Below are 13614 nucleotides of genomic sequence, written 5' to 3'. Positions count from 1 at the left end.
GAAAAACTGTTCAATTATTGATAAGGAGCCCTGCTGACATCACTGAAAGACAATGAGGCTCACTCCTCACTTAAGTAATGCCTCTCTGCCCTGCGGATCTGGGTCCTCCAGCTCAGCAGTGGGGATACGGGGGAGGTGAACAGGAAGATGCTACAGCTGAAATGCAGCCATAAGGAAGACACTCAGCACGTAATCATGGAGATGCTAATCCTGTAATAATGAACATTTTCTGAGCATATGCTATGTGCCAGGCAGGGTTCCCAGGGACCATACCCTTCTTGAGAACTCTAAGAGGGAAGCCCTATAATTATGCCCACTTTACAGGTGAGAAAACTGAGGCAAAAGGAGGTTAAGTAAGTTGCCCCAGGTCATCCAGCTTAGCAATCGCAAAGCCAGGTTTAAACGCCAATAGCCTGGCTCCAGACTCCTTGGAAACACCTACTACTCTGAACTGTCTCCATGTGCTATCACATGTAGGCTGTTGGAGCTGGTAGCAGAGGAGGCTACTTTCCTTTTCCTCATTTAAAATGAATTAATTAGATAGCACAATGTGGGGAACGTATACTTAAATCCCTGTTAGGGGCTTCCATTTACTACTTCACTCAGATAAACTAACCCCCTGTGAAATGAGAACTCTCATCAAGCCTATTTTCCAGATGAGAAAACAGAGGTTAAGAGAGAGAGAAGCGTTTTACCTAAGGCTGGGCAGCTAGGGAAGGACAAACCTCGAATTTGAACCTCGGTCATTTAACTCCAAGGGCAGTGCCTTCTCTAACTGCACTGTGCATGTTCATATATGTAAACCGTATGTATAAATTGCTCAAGTTCATTTAAAAGACTATTACTGTTTCAACATTAGAGCACACATGCCATGCAGTGCATCCTGATGTGACTGAGCGTAGCCACTCCCCTAGAAAGTCTGGTGAAAGATTCATCTGCAGCTAAAATTCCAGCAGCTTCCGTGTTTCTTTCTCTGATCTTGGGTGTGTGCCCTTTTATTTTTTTCATGACCTTAGAAGAAAGGAAGTTAGACCCTAGGCCCACTTCGTTAATCTTCCATCAATTTACTGCTTTGAAACAGTCTATTTTTTCTCTTTTATTTTGCCGTCTTTGAGGTTTCTTCAGTATTCCTCCTTCTTCTCCAGCTGCGATGTTGTGGGAAGATCACCGGTACTGGGGCAAAACAGGCCAGTGCTTACTGCCCTTGACTGACTAGCTCTGTGTCTTTGGGCCAGTTCTTTTGCCCCTCCAGCCTCAGCATCCCCATCTGTAAAATAGGCTAATGCTACAATGTACTCCACATGGGTGGTCACACAAAAGAAGCGTAGTCACAGCTGTGAAAGTGTCTGATAGGGAACTTGGCATGTGATGGGTGCTCAGTACATGTTGATGGACACTGAGACTTTGGGTGTGAGAGGATAGGCCACAGACCCCACCCTTGGAGAGCCCCCTGCCTAGAGAGAGAGATAGGGCAGAAACAAGGCAGGCTGTGACAGGGCCATAGGAAGGGGAAGATAAAGTGCCCTGAGGATTAGTGGGAAGGAGAAAGTCTTGTCATGAAAATGCCTTAGGTTCTACAGAACAGCCTAGAAACACATTCCTCTCTCTCTTTCTCTGTCTCTCTCCGTCTTTCTCTGAGGGGTCAGAATGATGTTTTTCTAGGCCAGATCCGAATCTGCCCTGAATCCTCAGTAAAATAGGGCAGAAGGTAATGAGAAGGAATCGAGGTGGTCCTACCTGTGATTGAGGCCAGCGGGCTTAGATGCTTGAGAAAGCTCCCTCGGGCTGCTTGCATCCACAGGCAAGAGCCAGAAGTCCAAGTCTGCCCTGAGCCTGGCTCTGCCACTTCCTAACCATGTGACTTTGGACAAGTGCCCCACCACCCTAAAACCTCAGGCCCAGCACCTACAAAATATGACTAAGGACAGTTCCTATCTTTAGGGCCGTTACGAAGACAGAGAGAACTTATGCAAATTCAGGGCATAAGGAATATGTGTAAGGACCAGCTTCTAACTTTCTTTCTCTTCCTGGTAAGAGGGGGCATGTTGGGGGCTCTTCTGAGACAGGTGGATTTTATTGGCCAATTAGAATTTTGGCAGCTCCAGAACAACTAAAGGGTAAGCACTTGACAATTTTATGTTTTCTATGTTCAACAGAGGAAACTCTCAGAAATAGGTGCGTTTTGAATCAACGGGAGCAAGCTACTTAGGAGAGAGCCAGGATCCTGCACCCAAAAGCCAAGTTTAGGGACAGCACACATTTGACTTGCTCTCGTGCTTACCTTGCAGGGTGGGTTTAAGACAGACGTGACAGGGAGGATATCCAGGAGCACTCTTTTGGCTGCAACTATCAAACTGGGGCGAGCCCTGTGTGAGAGCCAGCACCATCAATGACGTTCAGAGCCTCACAAAGCACGCGCGCAGCGCGCACACACAGACACACACACACAGAGGCTCCAAGGGGCTCATTCATGCAGTCAGCTCGTGCATATGCATGAAGTAACTGTCCAATGACTGACCAATTGAGGGACATCTGAGCAGGAAAGGAAAGGGCATTTGACCAGGTAAGCAGACCTCTGTTCAAATCCAGGCTCTACCTCTTTCATCTCTCTGAACCTCAGTTTCCACATTGGTAAAGATGGGGATAATAGCTAGGGCTGTTTGGGAATATTACATTAGAGAACTGAGATAAAGATGACCCGACACAGCACTTGGGAAGTAGTAGGGGCTTAATAAATGCTGGTTAAATTGGAATCTGTCGAGGACTACAGGGACATCAAGATTGAATGAATATTTTTCAGGATTCTAAAGAATGTCAGCCTCGTGTCAGGTTCTGGGCATATGGAGATGACTAAAACACGCCATCGTGGGGTTTATATTTTAGGCAATGGGAAGGACATACACAAACATCAGAAAAGAAGTCACAGAAGAATTCAAATTTCTGCCCGTTTTAAAGGACATGAATGGGTTTGCAGTCAGAGACACTCCTGAGCTTGCAAAGTCCTCTGGCTATTTCTGACTTGGAAGAGCTTAGCCATAAAGAAAAGGGAAATTCAATACTCTATTCAGTCGAATTGGTGAAGAGACCCTAGCCAAGGTGTAAGGGACTGAGGGTGATGTCAGGCTCCTGGCTCAGCTGGTACAAGCCTGCCAAGCATGTGTGCCAGCCAGCCCTTTCCACAATCCCAGAAACAGGCCGCCACCACTGAGATCCCAAACTTCTCTTTGCCTGCGAATCCCCAGTCCCAGGGAGGCAGTGGCCTCTCTGTGGTTCCATTGAGGAGCAGTGTTCCAGACATCTTCCCTTTGTTCATCCAGTCCCATCCAGTTCATTCCCTTTTGTTACTCCACCCTCTTCCACCCTGCTCTGTGCCCGGGGGAGGCTGATCTAGGTGGATTGAATCAATGGAGCCCCCTTGCCCTCTGGTTCCTGGTTGGGTTCAAACAATGGGGAACCTGAACAGGCGATGGGAAGGAGGGAGGAGAGAGAGCAAGGTTTTTATTTATTTATTCCCCTGCCTCCGCCTTGCTGGGCCACGGTGGCTTGGCTGGGTCCCTCTACCAAAAGCCACAGCTCCGGCCAGGTGGGACTCTCCACACAGTACTGTCTCAGGGTTCAGGTCACCACTCTGTCTCCTCTCTCTTCAGGCCTCCGGGAGGTGACAGCACTCAGCTATTCCCAGCCTCAGGGAACTGCACTATCCCTGTGGTTTCCCCACATCTTTGTAAATAGCTCCTTTATTAAACTCTCCTCGAATCACTAATTTAAGTGTGCCATCTGTTTCCGGCCAGCCCCTGACTGACACCTCCAGGTTCTCCACCTGGGTACTGCTTTACTCTGTGCATATATTTTTCTGGACCAGTGGAAAATAAGGCTGGAAATTTGGCCATGACAAGGTTGTCCTTCCACATCTTTGCCCATCCTGTTTGCTGCTCAGTTTGGGCCAGTCACAGGAGTCTGTCTGAACGCGGCCTTGTCCTCCCAGTTTTTCCTCCCAGTTGTATAAGAAAAAGTGGTTTTCAGGCTTAGTCTGAGATCAGGAATCTCAGATGTATATGGGGACAGAATTCACATGAACGACTGGGGCATATTCACCTACCATACATGGTGCTTCTCAGGATTAATTTGCAATTACACACACCAAGCCCTCGGGAGCGCCCCAACACACACAGTAGCTACTTTTAACCTTACTTGGTTATGTCATTGACTTGACTTTATTCCCCAATGATTCACGTAGACAGTGTCCCAAACATCCTCTGCTCTGTAGTCTTGTCATTTATAGATCTACAACGTGGAGAAACGTACTTCACGTTTCTTCGAACTCCTCCTGGGTGCCAGGCACTTCACGCCATGTGGCAGAGAGTGGGATTGACAGTGAATGGACATGCTTTCTCTACCCACTTGCTGCCTTATCCATTGACTCGCTTCTAACCTTGAGCCAGCTACTTAAGGCCCCGGTTAATGCCTTACCCTCCCCATGTGTAAAATCCATATAATAATCATCCCTACCTCTTAAAGTTGCTGTGAGGATTAAAGTAGTAAGATGTATAAAGCACTTACACGTGTTTATTATGATTATGGACATGATCTCATCTAATCTTCATAACAATCCTAGAGTGTACGTGATTGTCACAACTTTGCAGGTCTGTCTGACCTCGGAGCCTGCTTCTAGCACACTGTGTCTGTGGAGACGATGTGGGGGAACAGAGTGGGGGAAGAGATGTAAGGAATCCATTAACAATGGCCGCCAGTGTGTTGGGCGGTTACTATGTGCCAGGAAGCATGCTAAGCTTCTGACATACATTATCCCAATTCAAACTTAAAATTATGCAACGAGGAAACTATTATCAGCCTTATTTTACACGAGGAAACCGGGGTATCAAGGGTTAAGTTACACGCGTAGGGGTCATGCGAACCGCGTGGCTTCCACAGGATGGAATCCTGGTGTCCACCCCCCTCCCCCCACCTAGACATTCATGTCCTTAACCATGAGGAGAAAACAAAATGCCACACTTTCCAACTGACAAAACTTGGGGATCCCACAGAAACCCGTCTGGGGGAGGGGTTCTGCACTGTGAGCTCCATCCCAGTATAAACCAGGTCGGTGTCCTCGGCTGCAGGAATGAGAAGCTAGCTTAGCGCGGAGGCTGGCAAACGCAGGATCTGATGTAATCTATTCCATTACTGAGTGTGCAGTAGCTCCTGTTGAAAAAAAAAAAAAAAAAGGAAAAGGAAAGAAAGAGGGAAAATGGCTGTAGAAATGGTCGGCAGGCAGGCGGCCCAGAAGCCGGCCAACTGAAAGGCAGAAACTGGCAGTACGGAAGCCGATCACCGCGGCCATCAGACAGGAAGCAGGGGAGGACCCTAACCGTCCGGGTCATCCTAATTCCCTCCCGCAGGACAACGAAAAATGAGGCCTCTTTGACAAGGCCGCCTTCAGACAGGCTCCCACAGCCAGGCTCGGTTGTACAAAGCAGTGTCACTGCCTCAGAGGAGACCATGTGCTGGGACGAGAGCCCCAGGATATAGGTCCTCCTTGGGGTGGGCTGTCATTTCCAGCTCTGCTTCCGCTTGCTGCTTGCACAAGCGCAGGGGGACACTGCCCAATTTCCCCATGACAGGCATTCCCTCAGGGAGGAGAGAGAAGAACAAAAAGCAACAGGGAAATGGTATCTGGCTTCGTCCACCACAAAAGGGGGTGGGATAAAGGGCAATGTGTGTCAAACCTGCCGTGAAAGAGATTGGGGACGAGGCTGATGAGGTGGGGGCCCTCCTGAGAGAGAGGGTCAGTAGGACCTAAGAGTAGGCAGCTGCCACTATGTAGGGCCGAAACCTTGCTAGAAGTAGCTCAGCTGTAGGTTGAAATCTGGCTCAGATGGCTTCAGGGACAGGCAGCCCTGGATTCCACACCTAGCTCAGTCTCCTGGCTGGGCTTCCAGCCGCCAGCCTGTACTTTGTGACCCCGCCCCCGGACACGTTTGATTGGGCCAAGGGAAGAGGTCAGCTGTCCCCAGATGGACCAATCAGAATCTCACTGGAAGGGGACACCCCCCCCCCCCCCCTTCAGGACAGGGTTTGTTTTGACGTGTGTTCTTTCTCCATTCCCCCCGCCCCCGCCCCGGCCCATTTTGTGCACTGCTGTATCCCAAATGCCTACGATAACGCCTGGCAATGTAGTAGGTACTGCGTGTATATTTAACTGAAACTGTCTCCTCACTTGGAATCAGGATTCCGCCGGCTGGTCTCTGCAGAGCTGGCACTGAGGTGCCTGCCCTAACTTGAGATCTGAGGCAGCCACGTTCTGCAAAATGGACTGAGGAATGTGCAGAGGGAAAAGGAGGAGTAAGAAACAGAAACCAGAGGGATGCAGCAGAAAGAGTCCGGACAGGCGACAGGAACATATGCCTGTATCTTCTTGATAATGTTTCCTTTTCGCCCTAAGCTAGCTTGAGTGGGTCTTGATATTTAAAACCAAATCATTCTAACCAAAACAGCATGTCTCCTTGGAGTCCCTCCCTGAAGGGATTGCTGAGAATTCCTATGCACTCTTGAAGTATTTTTAGCCTAGTGCACTTGGAGGCATGAAGGACAACTTTAATCCTTCACCACATACCTTGTCTGATCTGCTTACTGAGACACCGAGGTAGGAAGGAGGTAGGGCAACTCTAGAGCCCAGCTACCTGGCTCCGAATACTGGCTCCCTCCCACCATCCTGCAACCTATGGCAGGTGATCTAACTTTTCTGAACCTCGATTTCCTCCTTTGCAAAATGGACATGTTAGTAGCATCTACCTCCATGGGTTATTTGAAAATCTAAAGTGCTTTGCACAGTGCTTAGCACATGGTTAGTGCTGGATAAGAAATATTAATGTATCCAATCCATTGAACAAGCGGGATTCCTATAAAAGCAATTTATTTTTATCCATCATTTCCCTTTATACCTATTCATTGTGTGCAATCTATTCCTTGCTCCAGAATGAGAATTTGGTGAATCCCGAGTTTCCTAACCACTGTTAGGTAATAAAAGGTCCTTTGATCACTTTAACTCAGGGACACTGCCTCAATTCAGTACTTACATCCTCTCCCCTCCTCCCCATAGGGTCTGCTGCCAGCATTTCTACTCCTCCATTAGCTTGCTAACCTATTTTCTGGATACTCCAAGAATCACGTGGGGCTAGAGGAGGAAGGTAATGGGGATAGGAAAGTTCTCAATTGTTTATATACTGTGAAAGTCTGGCTTTGCACTCTCTGAGTGTGACAAATGTTTTAGGTTGACAGTTTCACACTCAGATTTTCTGGAGGCGGCCCTGCCGGACCACCTATGATGACAACCTCTCACCTGCCTGCGTAGGGTCATGGTGCTACCTTCCCTCCTCTGGCACCATCCCCCACTTCCTTGAGCATGCGTCAGACCCAGGCCCACCACGTCCCCCACTGCAGGGCACCCAAAACAAGCTCTCTGAGAGTCCCTGAATGACGAAGGGCTAAGGCTGAAGCACAAACTTCTTTTCCAAAGAAATTTTCACAAAATCTTCCCTAAATCTTAACCACCCAACCCCATTCTATCCTCCGAAGTGGTGAAGAGCTTTGAGAAGTGTGGGACTGGCTTGGGGAATTTTTCTTTTGTAAATTCTTTATTTGGCAGTCCCTGCCCTGCCTATGGAAGGCAGCAGCTGCTGTACCTTGGTGCCTCTGCTGAAACTCCCATTTTGATCTCCTGTTAATAATAAACTGACGTGTGCATTTAACCTTTCGGTTCAAAAAATGTGATCAGGTGCACTGTCTCAATTCCTCACGGCAACTCTATCAAGGTGGCAATTCTGCTCTCCCCATTTTGTGGATGAGGACATGTGAGGCACAGAGAAGTTGAAAAGCCTATCAGAGATCACACGGCTGAAGATTTGGAGGCCGGTTTGCACTGTCTGCCTGACTCCTTTCCATAGCAGCACATAGCTTCCCGAATGAGGAAGGCATGGGAGGGCTCTGTGCCTTTGCTCTGTGCTTGCCTGGCACTTAGGCTGTGAGCCTTCCATGGCCCCGGGCACTCCTGATTCAAGGGATGTCCTAGAGGCCAGCTCTGCAAGGCAGTAGCCTCCTCAGTACAGAACTCAAACACAGACCGAGACTTCCCTGATGCGGATCGAGGAGGCCAGCCCTGTGACTGGCAGCTGGGTTCAGAGAACCAGCCAAAGAAAAGTCTTGCTTCCTTTGCACATAAAGCGCCCATTCTCAGCCACACACAGTGGCACAGACACTCACAGACCAGAGCCTCAGAGGGCTGGACAATGAAACAGACACAGGCAAGAGCAAGAGATTTTTTTTTTCTTTCCAAATGCAAAACCCAGATAATACTCAACACTTATATACGATTTGCATATGAGCTGAAATTTTTATAGGAAAGGCAGAGATTTCTTGTGCCAGAGTTTTGGGGGCAGATGGCTGGGGGAGGTGTCTATAAAGACAGCTTTATAGCCTGTGGCCACTTCCTCATGGTGATCAGCACATGGGCCCAAAATACACCAGCTCCCTTTTCCCCCATGTTGCTTGTCTTCTACCCATCTTCCTTTCTCCTAGGCCCTCTCCCCCTCTCTCCGTTACTGATACCTTCCTAGTGGCCAGCCCTGGGCTAGCTACAGAGATGAGTGATATTCCAACCTGCCCTCTAGGGCCTCGCAGTCAGGTAGGGAGGCAGGAAAGGAAAAACCAACAATGAAAATCCAGGATAATAAAGATGGAGATACATGCAGAGCGCTGCGGGACCATAGAGTAGGGAGGAGGGGGGAGGGAGCGAGGGGATTTTCGAGATATTTTATGACTGGTACAGACAGACAAGTGGTTGCCTAATGCCTCAGAACAGATCCCAGCCTTTACACAGAACTGAGCGAATGTCGGCCCGTAGTGGACTGAGAGAGAGCTTCTTGGAGGAGGAGATGCTTGAGCTGAGTTGTGAGGGCACGTTCATTAGGCAGACAGAATGCAAGTTGGGGAACTACAGGCCGAAGGAACAGTCAAGGCAGAGAGGCAGGAGAGAGAGTCTGGTGTGTGATTTCAACACAACAAAGTTCCCAAACGCAAGCCTATACGTCGTTGGAGGCTCAATCAAAGAAGTAGTGACCTGGTCCAATGATGGAAACGAAACAATCTTATTGTATGATGCACATCTGATGGGCAAGTCCAGTAATTTTCAAGGGTGGTTTTTTACAATATGCAATGCAGCTTAAGCTGTGGAATTTAATGCCCCAGTAAGATGCAGTTGTGCTGTGTACAGCCTCCCAGGCTAGGAAATGGGTCAGCTAGTCTTCAGGTTAAAAGGCCCTTGGCTTGGCGGTCATCCTTACGCCCCTTTGTCCTTGGAGTGTCTGGAACCTTCTGATTCCCAGTGGCCCAAATACTTAGATTTTGTCCAAAACCCAGTACTGGTTTTCCCAGATGTAGGAACATAATGAAAATCTAATTGACCCCACTCTGGTCTTGGGATGCTAGCCTCTGATTCTCAACTGCCCCAGTCTTTGTGTAATTAACCTCTTGACCCCAGAAATGAAGGCTCCATAACAGAATTGGAAGGTCCTCTCCAGGACAAGAAGGAGCTTCAGAGCTGAGACCTTTTCTCTTTACTATCTAAATGTTAAAACTCAATGGAGTATAACAGCCATCACGTGGATCCATAATTCTAAAGTGACCCAGCCTGACAGGCACCAAATAACATCCAAATTTTACCCTACACAGTGAGAAAGAAAGAAAAATAAAATCAGGCTACTTCATTGTTTTTCTCTCATGAACGCCTCTTATGAATATTTTGCTTTAAAAGACTAATGTGCTGAGGACTTGGGAAGACGTATTTGTGTGCATTCATTAAGTCTCCAACTCAGAAACACATTCTGGGACTAATTATTTTTTAACTAACTAATCAGCATGTTTCATTCATAAATTGGGATTTATCAGTATAGCACATGAAAGGAGAGAACATATTATTATTTTAATTTGGTTAATATGCAAAAACGCGCTGTGTTTGTAATGACCTGCTTTCACTGAATAGAAGCAGCCTGGAAACAGTAGCGGCTTCCTCTAATGAGGGTGCTGGCTCCCGGCCCCAGCTGTTCACCACTAGACACTCTTGTTTGCTCCCTGACCTACCAGTGCTGTGTGTCTCCTGCAAGGAGGCAGGAGCGATTTCCTCGCAAGGGGAAATACTGAACGCCAGTGTGTTTGTTCTGCTGATAGAACCAGTTACACCCGCTTTGTTAGTGGGAGGAAAAAGCCTGGAGCATGAGGGTGGAGGGCAGTGGGAAGGAGTGTTCACTCTTGTTGGCTATAAAACACGCACACGCACGTGCGTGTGCACACACGCACCCTGAACCTGTCAAGAACAGGGCCCAAATCCATTAATAAGAGATTCCGCTGTAATCAAGTGATTCTTGTCTCCTCTCACCCCATTGTGCCTGCCGTCCCATGTGCTGTTTGTCTGTCATGCGCAGAAATCCTGTTCTGAAGTCCCCTGATAAAGGGATTTATTTATCAGCCCAACCTGAGTATCCCATTTGTTCCTGCAAATGAGCGGCTCCTCCTTGCTCCCACGCACCCTGATTTAGAGCCACGGAACCAGGGCTGCAAGTTCACCCAGTTTATCGGGAGCCTGCATTATCTCCCCACCCCCTCCAACTGTCAGGTCCGGCTTTGAACCAGAATCGTCTTGCGCCTCTGGCCTGCAGAATCGCTCTGGCCTCGCACAGAAGCGCAGTGTGGGGACGGGCGGGGGCAGAAGTCATCGCTGGCCTTTCTGGGACATACTGGAGCAGGGTCCAGCTGCATTTTTTCTGTCCAGCCCTGGTGCCAGTCTGCCTTGGTCTCCGCCCAGGGACATCCTGATGTGGCACATTCTAGAGCCAGGCGCTGCTTTTGTGTTTTAAAGAAGGACATTTCCTCTTCCTTGTTTTTTAATTTTTACTCTAGGAGCTATTTTTAAATTATGAAAGAAATACACATGCTCATTGTAGAAAATCTAGGAAAAGCAGATAAAGGACCATTAAAAAAGGTCTATAATCCCACTACCAAGAGACGACTGGCACGTGCACTCCCGTTTGGGGTGTTTCCTTGTGCCCTTTTGTGCCTGTGGCAGAACGGGCCCTCTGGGTGAGTGAGAGCACCCTGGGCTTCCTCTCTTAGTGAAGCAGGATGGGAAAAACTGTGCTGTATTTTAATGTTTACATGCAACAATCAGAGTCACGTGATTGTTAAACAGCAAGAGTGTATCTGTGACTATGTGTAACTGTTCAGAGTATCCCTGTGATTATTTATAAAACTGCATTTAGAGATCATGTCAAAAGGCTAAATTTGAGACCTTAAGCGAACATGAGACCCTGTCAAATTGCTCTCCTGGGTCCCCCACCCCACCTCCACGGGTCTTGTGTATGTGTGTTGGTGCTTTTATTATGTTAGAGATCACACTGTCTTCACATTTTTCTATTCTGACTTAATCATACTTTGTTAACATTTTTAGAAGTAAAAAAATTTTTCTGCAACCAAGTTTTGATGGCTTCCCAGCATTCTATATGCACACTTACCACCTCAGCTTTTACCCATTATTGAACAGTTCAGAGGATTCCTTTTTTTCCCCTCACTACGATAAATAATACTGCATTGAACATATTTATAGGAAAGCCTTTGTGACTTCCTCTGGATGGATTTCTGAAAGGGAAATAACTGAGTCACAGGGTAGGAACATTGTAGTGTCTTGTTTCACGTTACTCAATTTGTTCCCAAATCGGCGGTACTGATTTACCACGAAAGTTAGAACATTTTCATTGTTTTAATTAATCTTTAATTGCAGAAGTAATTCACAGAATACAGGCTCCTTGTAAAGGAATTTAAAAGGTAAGGCCAAAATCTCTTTCAACCACCTCTTCCGATCTCTAAATCCCTCAGAGGCAGCTACGGTTTGCAGTTTGGCAAACGTTCTCTGGTAATGCATTTAATTTGTTATCTGAGTGCTTATATGAAATGTGTGCCTATGAACTAATAAAAACTTGTATATCTCTGTAACTATAGAAAACATGATATTCTTTGTGTCTGCAAAATGTAAAAATCACTTCTTTACACGAATGATAACATGTTGTATGTGCGTTACATGACTTCCTCCCCCGCCCTTCAGCTTTCTGTCTTGGAGTCTTTACTGGGTATATATAAATCTACCTCATTCTAACTTTCCATACAGTTCTGTGGGATAGATATAGCCTCGTTTTGACAACCATTTCCTCTATGTATAAATAGTTCGGGTGATCCCATTTTTTTTCATTTTTACAAATGGTGCATGTACCCTTTGACACAAGAAGATTATTTGAACAAATTTTTTCTCTACAGCAGAAACCAAGAACTAGAATTTCTGGGTCATGGGCTATGCACATTTTGATAGACACTGCCAAATCATAGAGGGCATTTTAAATTACTTCTACTAGGGATATTCTAGAACGCCTCGGACTTAGGCTTCATTATCGGGATGTAGATCTGAAATGTTCTATTAGGTGGGATGTCACCCAAAGGTCTGTTCTTGTATTCATTCATTAGTCCATCCAGCTCTAGCTTCTGAGGACCCAACATGGCCCTTCGATACAGAGTACACAGTCATCAATGAATGTGGGTTAGGTGCTCGTCTCTTCACCAGCCACACCCTCGAGGGGCCCCAACCGGACACCTGATTCCTTTGCACATCTGCCTACGCCTAGCTCAGCTTTCCAGACAGCGCTCAAATTTCCCCTCTTCTTGGAAGCCCTCCCTGGAGCCCAGGCTGAGTAAGGCAGCTTCTCTCCCGTGTCCCCACGGCACCCTTGTTTACTGGCTTGTCATGCTTTCTGCACTTTGGAATTTAGTCATCTCTCCCCTGTTGCACTGGATCGTCTCGGGATCTCGTTGGTGCATGGCTTTGGGGCATCACCTGATACACGTGTGTGGACTGCTGACTGAACCACAAGCATGTACCCATGGCTGTGTGTCAGCTTCAAAAGGGAACAGGCCAAGTGTATGCAGCATTTTTCATACAGACCTTCATGGGAAAAGGTTGTAAACAATTAGATGGCTAATGGTTGACCCTTGATGGTGATCATGATGTTGATAAAAATGATGAACGATTGGTAAGTAGAGTACATCATGAACTCTCTCACACACACAAATTTAGAACCATGTCATTCACCTCTCTGGAAAGTGTTCATGACACTCCTCACCTCAATATTTCTCCATGAAATCAAGAAGTTTCTTAGGCAATTTATCTTTTAAAATGCATCACAGGGATGACAAACAGCAGTAGAAAACCTGCTCAAATAGTTGGAGTGTGGCAGCTTCCTGTCATCAATCTCTAGGTAGGGTCTCAACTATGAAAAGGAATGGATGGAAAAAAAAGACTGGAAATAAAGATATCGAAATGTGAATAATGGTGGCATCGGGGGAGTTAGGGCAACATGTGAGGTTCTTTTTGCTTTTTTAAACCTTTTGGATTATTTTGCTGTGTATATAAATTCATTTTAAATCAGAAAGCTAGAAATCACAAAAAAAAAAGTCTAGCAATTAATGGCATTTCATTTATTTTAATTTTTTAGAATTTTATTTATTTATTTGACAGAAAGA

This window comes from Eumetopias jubatus, unplaced genomic scaffold (genome assembly GCF_037043125.1).
Source record: "Eumetopias jubatus isolate StellerSeaLion01/CBP00866 unplaced genomic scaffold, mEumJub1_p1.0 scaffold_5, whole genome shotgun sequence".
NCBI classification, from domain to species: Eukaryota; Metazoa; Chordata; class Mammalia; order Carnivora; family Otariidae; genus Eumetopias; species Eumetopias jubatus.
Note: the sequence above shows the minus strand (reverse complement) of the source record.